The sequence below is a fragment of the Macaca mulatta genome, chromosome 16 (genome assembly GCF_049350105.2).
Source record: "Macaca mulatta isolate MMU2019108-1 chromosome 16, T2T-MMU8v2.0, whole genome shotgun sequence".
NCBI classification, from domain to species: Eukaryota; Metazoa; Chordata; class Mammalia; order Primates; family Cercopithecidae; genus Macaca; species Macaca mulatta.
In genome coordinates, this window is record NC_133421.1 from 67,708,445 (window position 1) to 67,719,101 (window position 10,657).

The 10,657-nt window shown below is 50.3% G+C and overlaps 1 non-coding gene across 1 annotated transcript; it reads right to left on the minus strand.

Moving 5' to 3' along the window:
* Positions 1 to 4,801: 4,801 nt before the first annotated feature.
* LOC114673349 (U2 spliceosomal RNA) lies at positions 4,802 to 4,986 on the minus strand. Its single transcript, XR_003724058.2, has one exon. It is a non-coding gene; the product is annotated as a U2 spliceosomal RNA (small nuclear RNA).
* Between the last annotated feature and the right edge of the window lie 5,671 nt (positions 4,987 to 10,657).

Here is a 10,657-nt window from a genome sequence, read left to right on the forward strand (position 1 = left end):
TGCACACATGGAGACAGGTACTCAGGTCTCGTCCCTCTAGCCCTTTCTCAACTGTCTGGTCCGGCAAGTTTTCGAGGAGGCCAGGGTGCAGGCCCCGGGGGAGCACATGCTCTGACTGGTTCCAGGGCTGGGCGGAGCCTTGGGAAAGGGGCCCCTGGAAGAGTTAAAGAAACAGGAAAGAAACACTAAGAGTTTTCGCTCTTGTTGCCGAGGCTGGAGTGCAATGGAGCGATCTCGGCTCACCACAACTTCGCCTGCCGGGTTCAAGTAATTCTCCTACCTCAGTCTCCCGAGTAGCTGGGATTACAGGAGCGCGCCACCACGCCTGGCTAATTTTTGTTTTTTTGTTTGTTTGTTTGTTTTTAGTAGAGACAGGGTTTCAACATGTTAGCCAGGCTGGTCTCCAACTCCTGACCTCAGGTGATCTACCCACCTCGGCCTCCCAAAGTGCTGGGATTACAAGCCTGAGGCACGGCACCCAGTCCCATATTACTATCTTTAAAGCAAACTTGAATGCAACGATCTTCATACCGCATCCCACAAAGCCACGTAAATCGAAAAGCAGTCCGACTCTGGATAGTGAAACACATGCGGTAAACTTGAACTGAAAGATGTTTATACTGCCTTGGATAGACACGTAAATGAAAAAAACCGTCCCGCTTGGTAAAGTAGGGGCGCTAAACTTAAACATAACGATCCGAATATCGCATCTGAGTGTGCCAAGTAATAGCAGAGACCAGTCAGAACACGGATACTGATGTAGGTGCGGTAACCTTTAATCCAATGATCGTCACACCGCATGTGACTAAACCAAGTGAAATCTAAAGCAGCTACACTCTCCAAAGTACACGCTGCTGACTTACATACACACAAGTGTGCTAACAGGCCCCGACGATCCAATGCAAACGCGTGGAGGTAACCTCCCATTCCACCTTGTCAGCAGACAGCGTTTAGAGATCTCCTTTGCTGATGTAATGCGAAATAACGGTAACTGACAGTGCAAGTCCCGCACTTAACCTCAGCCTAAATGACCAAGGCGCTGTAGGCATTAGCGTTCCTTCACAGCCCTCCTCCTCTTAGAGCCAAGTGTATTAATAGGTCCCGACAATCTGAGTGGAGATGACAAGAGGCTCCCATTCTATGAGTGGAGATAACAAGCTCATGACAAAACTCGGGTGCTCCCCCCATTGGCACCCAGCAGGCAGCACCAGCCCCCGCTCCCAGAGCCCTCCATCCTGCCCCTTCCCAAACCCCCATCAAAACACCAACCCAGTCTCCTCGCTCTCAAGTCATTTTCCGACCTGCCTGGGAGCCCCTCTGATTCCCAGAGCACCTCATTTTGTTAGTTATAAACCTTTCACACCTTCTCGGTCCCTGTGTGGTATCATCAGCCTGAATTTCCAAAATAAATTTTCGGTCAGTAGCGGGGGTGGGGTCCATCTAGTTCTGCAGAGTGGGAACAGCACAGAAGCTGTCGGACTTGCTGTGCACATATTCCAATTTGGGTGGAAAAGCCTCCCCACTGGACTGGGTGGCCTCTTGTCAGTGACAAAACCAAGGGATTTGCTACTCTCTCATTTACACACACTGGTTACTGAGTGTCTCCTGTTGAACACTTTCACTTCCGGGGACAATTCGTTGTTCCAGACCAAGCTCACTACTGTCTTCACTGGACATTTCTAAGAGGTGCTTTTGGTCCCAGGGAAATACCCCGGAAGCTGTGAAGTACAACAGCCTTAGGCCCTGTCCCAAAGATTCTAATTTAATGGCTGTAGGGTGGGGCTAGGACCTCAGGGTGATTCACTCCACGGAGCTATCGAGCTATTGTCCTCAACTATAGCCAAGCGGTGATAAGCACTGTTAGACACAGAAGGAATTTATACTCCCCTTCAGGAAAGACCTTTGTAGGTATGACCTCCTTTGGCTGTCATTGTTCAGAATGGTTGCAGGTCTGGCAAGAGCAAGTCTTAGGGTTAAGACTAAACCCAGTTTATAGGATTTAAGTCCTCTAGATGGGAGATGGGACAACTGGGGATGCTCACTTGTTCACATGTACATCTGCCTTGTGTATTTCCACCAGAAACTGTTCCTCATTATACTGTCTGTCTGGGCCGATCCCTCCTGTCATAAGTTGAGACAAGTAAATTACAAAGTCCTAATCATCTAATTTTGATGGAGTCTTTAGGTTTTTCCAAATATAAGATTACATCACCTTCAAACAAGGATAATTTGACTTCTGGCCGGGCGCGGTGGCTCAAGCCTGTAATCCCAGCACTTTGGGAGGCCGAGATGGGCGGATCACGAGGTCAGGAGATCGAGAGACGATCCCGGCTAACACGGTGAAACCCCGTCTCTACTAAAAAATACAAAAAAAAAACTAGCCGGGCGAGGTGGCGGGCGCCTGTAGTCCCAGCTACTCGGGAGGCTGAGGCAGGAGAATGGCGTAAACCCGGGAGGCGGAGCTTGCAGTGAGCTGAGATCCAGCCACTGCACTCCAGCCTGGGTGACAGAGCAAGACTCCGTCTCAAAAAAAAAAAAAAAAAAAAAAAATTTTGACTTCTTCCTGTCTTTTTTTTTTTTTTTTTTTTTGAGACAAAGTCTGTCTGTCACCCAGTCTGGAATGCAATGGCACAATCTCCGCTTACTGCAACCTCCGTCTTCCTGGTTTAAGCGATTCTCACGTCTCAGCCTACCGAGTAGCTGGAACTACAGGTGTCTGCCACCATGCCCAGCTAATTTTTTTATTTTTGTAAAGGCGAAATTTCACCATGTTGCCTAGGTTGGTCTTGAACCATTGGACTCAAGCAATTATCCTGCCTCTGCCCCCCAAAGTGCCAGGATTACAGGTGTGAGCCACTGCGTCCAGCCAGAATAATTTCAATCTCTGGTAAATGCACCTGATAGAATTCTGCATTTCCAATTTCTTTTTTTCCTTTCCTTTCCTTTCCTTTTCTCCTTCCCTCCCTCCCTCCCTCCCTCCCTTCCTTCCTTCTGACAGAGTTTCTCTCTTGTTGCCCAGGCTGGAGTGCAATGGCATGATCTCAGCTCACCACAGCCTCCTCTTCCCAGGTTCAAGCAATTCTCCTGCCTCAGCCTCCCGAGTAGCTGGGATTACAGGCATGTGCCATCACGCTAGGCTAATTTTGTATTTTTTGTAGACACGGTTTCTCCATGTTGGTCAGACTGGTCTCGAACTCCTAACCTCAGGTGATCTGCCTGCCTCGGCCTTCCAAAGTGCTGGGATTACAGGTGTGAGCCACCATGCCTGGCCATTTTCTCCAGTTTCTTTAAATTTCCTCAAAATTGCTATTTTGAATTCTCTGTCTGAAATGCCACGTCTCAGTTTCTCTGGAATTGGTCCCTGGTGCCTCACCAGGGTGAGATCGTGTTTTCTTGGATGATCTTGACGCTTGTGGATGTTTGTTTTACGTGCGCATGGAAGAATTAGGCATTTATTGTATTTTTCACAGTCTTGTTTCTGTGTGTTCTTCTTGGGAAGGCTTTCTGGGTATTCCAGGATATGTGTGCCCCAAGCCCAATCATGCCGTGATTCTTACAGTAGAGGTACTACCCTGGTGGTCTTGGATGAGATCCGGAAGAATTCTCTGGATTACCAGGCAGAGACTCTTGTTCTTTTCCCTTACTTTCTCTCAAATAAATGGAGTCTCTCTCTGTGCTGAGATGCCTAAGCAACCCTGTGCTGGTTCAGACCCAAACCCAGCACAGCACCGGGTCTCACTCAAAGGCCTGCTATATTCACTACCCGGCTACCACCTATATTCCCTCAAGGTCGTAGAGCTCTAAGATCAGGTGGCCAAGCCAGCCAGGATTATGTCCCTCCCTTTAGGGCAGTGAGCTCCCCCAAGCCCTGCATGGGTGCTGGGATGCTGTCTAGGAGCCAAGGTTTGGAGTCAAGACCTTAGAAATGTAACTGATGTTTTATTCTACTGCAGTTAAGCTCCTATGCAAACCACGAGAAAAAGTTCTCCCCACTCCTGGCTAACTGCGAGATGCCTCCGACGAGGCCTCCTAGTCAAACAACCCTTCTTATTCGCAGGGACCAGGCGCGGATTCCTGAGTAAGAGGCTTCAGCTCCCTGACGGGATGAATTAAAAAGTGTAAAGGTTGGGCGCAGTGGCTCAGGCCTGTAACCCTAGCATTTTGGGAGGCCAAGGCGGGCGGATCACTTGAGTTCAGGAGACAAACCTGGCCAACATGGTGAAACTGTCTGTCCTAAAAATACAAAAATTAGCCAGGCGTGGTAGCGCAAGCCTGTAGTCCCAGCTACTCGGGAGGCTGAGGTGGGAGGATCGCTTGAACCCAGGAGGCGGACGTTGCAGTGGGCCGAGATGAGGCCACTTCAGCCTGGGCAACATAGTGAGACTCGGTATCAAAAAAAAAAAAAAGAAAAAGAAAAAATAAGAGCAGTTGGGAGGCAATAATATGAAAACCGAGAAAAAAGTAACTGCACTTTTTTCAAGGGGTAAGTCAAGGGGTAAGACTAAATAAACCAAATCGCATCCGGCGTTGGCTTATGACTGATTATCCTGCTTGCTTCGTGTTTTATCTGTCGAGTCCAGAAATCAGCAGTGCACCTCTTGGCACGATGCATCAGGTTGGCGACAAGCGGTTCTTACTTTATCAAGCCTCGGAACGTAAAAACATACTTCCAAGTGCTTGCTCCTTTACCCTCAATCCAATTGAAAACAAAAGAACTTCAGCCATCACACCACACCCACGTAAAAAAAGAAAAACCTCGAAAAACAACCAAACCAACGTAAACTCGCCTATATCTTATGGAAGGGGGTGCACCGTTCTTGAAAATATTACAATACCAGGTCGATGCGCGGAAGGGACGGAGCAGGCTCCCTATGCCACCTCTCTGCTCCAAAAACCCACTTAACGTGTTGTTCTCAGATAGAGAACGTATACAGATATTAAACTGATAGGAACACATTGATTTTAGCCAAAAGTCCGAAAAGGAATACTGCCTACTTTCTTTGGCCACAGCAGTCCTTCTCCCACTCATCCTGAGCTCACGGTAAGAAAAATCAGCCTCAAATAAAGAAGCACTCTCTTCCCTAGGTTCACACGCTGTTCCTTGTTACAATTTGTGACACTGTATAAGTAATACTGTTACAACTTTGGGGGGATATTCACTTTCTCTTTTTGTTCCCAAAGCTCCCCAGCGAAACAGCCATTTTAAATTTGCATGCCCCGCCCCCCAAGCGCTGAGCTCCGTCCTCCCTGTAGGCTGGGCAGCCATGGAACAGGAGAGTGCTTGTGAATCACCAGAATCGCTGAGAAGCTCCTTCAGCTTCATTGCCCTTTTTTTTTTTTTTTTTTTTTTTTTTTTGAGACGGAGTCTTGCTCTGCCGCGCAGGCTGGGGTGCAGTGGCCGGATCTCAGCTCACTGCAAGCTCCGCCTCCCAGGTTTACGCCATTCTCCTGCCTCAGCCTCCCGAGTAGCTGGGACTACAGGCGCCCGCCACCTCGCCCGGCTAGTTTTTTTTGTATTTTTTAGTAGAGACGGGGTTTCACCATGTTAGCCAGGATGGTCTCGATCTCCTGACCTCGTGATCCGCCCGTCTCGGCCTCCCAAAGTGCTGGGATTACAGGCTTGAGCCACCGCGCCCGGCCTTCATTGCCCTTCAACAGGAAAAGCCCACAACGAAATGGACTTGAAGAGTTGTATGAGGCTTTTCTTTCCAACATCTTTTTTTCTCTCTGTCTCCTCTCTTTTTCAGTCCTGACCTAGCTAGCATCCAACATTTCTTTAAACGTTTTTTCACACATACGTTGAAAGAATTGTTCGGTGAACACCCCTGTTACCACCATCTAACATAATCTCGGTGGACTTGCTTTATTTATTTATTTAAGAGGAATTCTCGCACTGTTGCCGGGGCTGGAGTGCAGTGGCGCCATCTCGGCTCACTGCAGCCTCCGCTTCCCGGGTTCACCTGAAGCGCTTCCCGCTTCCCGGCTTCAGCCTGCCAAGTAGGTGGGATTACAGGCGCACACCGGCACATCAGGCTAAATTTTTGTATTTTTAGTAGAGACGAGGTTTCACTATGTTGGCCAGACTGGTCTCTGTAAAGGTAAACTTTACAGAGGCTGGAGCCCAACGGGGAACAAAGACACAAGGCAAACAGCAGTGAGAATACCCTTTTATTAGGGCTTGCGGGCGAGGTTCCTTGGTCCAAAGGTGTGGGCCGAGGAAGTCGCGCTGAGGGAGGAGGGTAGGGGCTTCTGATAGCCTGAGAGGTAGGGAAGCTGGTTGTGTAAACAGGTCCTGGGGCGTCTTGAAACTATTAGGACAGGAGTTGAGTAAGGGTCATGAGGAAGGGGTCTTTGGAAACTGTCAACCGGAACTGCTATTTAGGAACTTGTGGAATGCAGGTGAGCTGCAGGGCATGGGGGAATGTGACTGCCCAGCTGGAACCTCTGATGTATGTAAGTCTGAGGGTGTGTTCAAAGAGGGAAGGAAGTCTGGAAACAAAGGGCCGGCTGGAACAAAGAGCCTCCTACGCCCAGTGGCGCCGCCATGTCGGGTCCGGGTTCCTGCCTAACAGTCTCCAACTCCTGACCTCCTGATCCGCCCGCCTAGGCCTCCCAAAGTGCTGGGATTACAGGCCTGAGCCACCCTACCCGGCCTGGGCTTACTTTATTAAATGTGTTATAGACATGTAATTACATATTTTGTATAGTTGACCACACCGAGACGGGCACTTACCTCTCTGTCCCTCTAGCCATTTCTCAACCGTCTGGACCCACGAGTTTTCGTTGAGGCCAGGGCGCAGCCCCGTGGGAGGGAACGCTCGCTCCCATAGGTTCGAGGGCTGGGCGGAGCCTTGGGAAACGGGCCCTGGTAATCTCTGCTCCCTGAGTGGCGCTGCGAAGCTGCTTCTGCCCGGGAAGGAGGCGAGGGGCGTGGAACCGCCGGGGGAACCACCAGTTTCGACGCCCTGGGGTGGGCCCGGAGGACCGAGTCGCTGGGGCGGCGCGGGGCAGGGGCTGGGAGGTGACCCCAGAGGGCGTTGAATCGGGCGGGGCCTCGTGTGCTTCCCACCCGTGGAGGGGGCGAGCCCAGGGAGGGCGGTATAGCATGGTGAGAGCGACCACTATTTCCCTGTGAACGCGAGAGCTCAGACAAGCCACAGGGGGCCAGGGCCGAGAAACCGGAAGACGGGCGAGGAGACCATAGCACCCTCCCAGGAAAGAAAGCCCGAGGGGTTGGGCCAGGATGGGGGCAGTGCGGGGGCTGAGAAGTGGCCAGATTCTGGGTGTACTTTAAAAGCCGAGCTGATGGCCTTTGCGGACAGTTGGGATGAGGGGTGAGAGAAAGGAGTGGAGGGTGACTCCAAGGGTTTGGCCAGAGCTAGTGCCGTATTCAGAGTTGGCCGAGGACTAGGTTTGTCGGTTCGGGGTTGGAGGGTTGAGGGGATGGACTGCGGGAGGGAGCGGGATGTCCTGTTTGGAGATCAGTTTTGGAGAGGACGAGCGAGAGGCGGCAAGCCAGACGGCCAAGCGGAGGTGTCAGCCAGGCCGCTGGATGTGCCATTCTGGACTCCGAGCTGGGACTCTTTGGGGACCACGAGTATGGAGGAGCTCCCCGGAAGGAGGAAGAGTGTGTAGCCAGCAGGCAGCAGAGGGCCAAGGAATGAGCCTTGGGGCGCTCCAAAGTCCAGGAAGAACAGGCAGAAGGAAAACCAGGAGAGCAAGGTGTTCTGGAAACCAAGCCCAAAAGGTTTGTCCGGAACCAGGGAACGCTCAACTGCGTGGGAAGCAGTCCATGAGTAAAGGAAGTTGGGGCTTGAGAAGCGGCCTTTGGATTTAGGAACCTTGACAAAAGCAGGGAGCAAGAGACTTACTGGAGCGGGTTCAAAAGAGAACAAGAAACAGCCTTCTTGTTTATCAATTTGCTCACTTGTCTGTCTCTCCCACTAGTAAGCAGGAAACAACACTGTTCTGTCCGTGCTAAATTGCTAAATGACCTAGCTTAGTAACAAGCTCTTGGTAGACACATACTTACTCCTTAAAAAAAAAAAAAAGTTTTGACTCATTGAACAGTGTCTACGAAAAAAAAAAAAAAGAGAACAAGACCCCAAATGAGGCTCATTCTACAGAATACCGTCCTGGGCTCCTCCGTGAACGTCAATGTCGGCCGGGAGGGGTGGCTCACGCCTGTAATCCCATCACTCAGCACTTTGGGAGGCCGAGGCGGGTAGATTGCTTGAGTCCAGGAGTTCGAGAGCAGTCTGGGCAACATGGCCAACCCCCGACTTCATAAGGAAAACAAACAAACAAAATATTATTTAAAAAAAAAAAAGTCCAGGCACGGTGGCTCACGCCTGTAATCCCAGCACTTTGGGAGGTTGAAGCTGGCGGATCACCTGACGTCGAGAGTTCAAGACCAGCCTGACCAAAATGGAGAAACCCTGTCTCTCCTAAAAAATACAAATATTAGCTGGGCGTGGTGGCGTATGCCTGTAACCCCAGCTACCCGGGAGGCTGAGGCAGGAGAATCCCTTGAACCCCGGAGGCGGAGGTTGTGGTGAGCCAAGGTCACACCATTGCACTCCAGCCTGGGAGACAAAAGCGTAGTCCCAGCTACTCGGGAGGCTGAGGCAGGAGAATGGCGTGAACCCGGGAGGCGGAGCTTGCAGTGAGCTGAGATCCGGCCACTGCACTCCAGCCTGGGCGGCAGAGCGAGACTCCGTCTCAAAAAAAAAAAAAAAAAAAAACAGTCTGCCAGGCGCAGTGGCTCACGCCTGTAATTTCAGCACTTTGGGAAGCCAAGGCGGGCAGATCATTTGAGGTCAGGAGTTCAAGACCAGCCTGACCAACATGGTGAAACCCTGTCTCTACTAAAAATACAAAAATTAGTCTGGTGTGGTGGCAGGCACCTGTAATCCCAGCTACTTGGAGGCTGAGGCAGGAGAATTGCTTGAACCCGGGAGGTGGAGGTTGTAGTGAGCCAAGATAGCACCACTGCACTCCAGCCTGGGGAACAGGGTGAGACTCTGTCTCAAAAAAAAAAAAAAAGGCTGACAACACATAAGACTGAAGGAGACTTAAAGAGACCTGACAACCAAAAGTGACAAGTGATCCTGGGCCAGAAAAATCTAAAGGACTTTATTGGGACAACTGGTGAAATCTGAACTCCGACTGTAGATTCCAGTATGGAATTCATGTGAAACATCTAGAAGGTCTGTCTTCTCAGGAAATACACTGAAGTATTGGTGGACTTGGGGGTGAAGGGACATCCTGTGTGCAAATTACTTACCAATGGTTCGGGAAAAAAATGTATATAGGTGTCTTCCTATAAGTGTGTGTGTTGTGTAAGAGAGTGAGACAGAGAAAGAGAGAGAGAAAATTATAAAGTAAATGTGGCCATCAAGGGGACGAAGAGGGAGGGAGGGAGGGAGAGACGACAGAGAGAGAGAGAGAGAAGAAAGAGCACAAACTTGTGAGTTAAGAAGTGTGTCACTGAACCTCAGACTTCTTGTTTTGCCAACTGTGTACCTTGCGGGGATGGGGAAGAGGGTAGAGAAGTTCTCCATGTAAGTCTTCTAACTTTTCTGCAAATCTGAAGTTATTCAAAGATTAAAATAATTGAGGCTGGGCACAGCAGCTCATGCCTGTAATCCCAGCACTTTGGGAGGCCGAGGCGGGCAGATCACCTGAGGTCAGGAGTTTGAGACCACCCTGGCCAACATGGTGAAACCCCGTCTCTACTAAAAATACAAAAATTAGCCAGGTGTGGTGGTGCATGGCTGTAATCCCAGCTACTAGGGAGGCTGAGGCAGGAGAGTCGCTTGAACCTGGGAGGCAGAGGTGGCAGTGAGCCGAGATGGCGTCACTGCACTCCAGCCTGGACGACAGAGGCAGACTCTGTCTCAAAAAAATTAAAAAATAGGCCAGGCGTGGTGGCTCACGCCTCTAATCCCAGCACTTTGAGAGACGGAGGTGGGCAGATCACTTGAGGTCATGAGTTTGAGACCAGCCTGGTTGCCATGGTGAAACCCCATCTCAATTACAAATACAAAAATTAGCCCAGCGAGGTGGTACCTGTAATCCCAGCTACTCAGGTGGTTGAGGCGGGAGAATTGCTTTAATGCAAAAGGTAGAGGTTCCAGTGAGCCGAGATTATGTCACTGCACCCCAGCCTGGGTGACACAGCGAGACTCCGTCTCAAATAAATAAAATAAAATAAGGGGGGCAGAGAGAAAAAGAGAAAGAGAGAGAATGACGGACAAATATAGACAAGTGTTTGGAGGAGTTTTCCTGTTAAAAGAAGGGAAATGAGATGGTAGCTATGGAGTGAAGTGAGGTCAAGGTAGGGTTTATTTTATTTATTTTTAGGGTTTATTTTAAAGTGGAAACAATAACAGCACTTTTTACATGCTGGGGCTGGGGATGGGTGGGGGGCGGGGGCTGGAAGAGAATACAACCCAGAGAATATGAAGGATGCAGGAGAGAGAGAGGGAGAGTTGCCAGAGGTAAGGAGGGATGGATGGGTTCCTGTGCCCAAGTGGCAGGTGGGCCTTTGCTAGGAGCATGGATGGCTCATCCACAGCACCAGAGGGAAAGGTAGAGGTGGTGGCTACACATGGAGGGTGGATGTGTCCTGGGAACTTGTGGAAGTTTCCTCTGA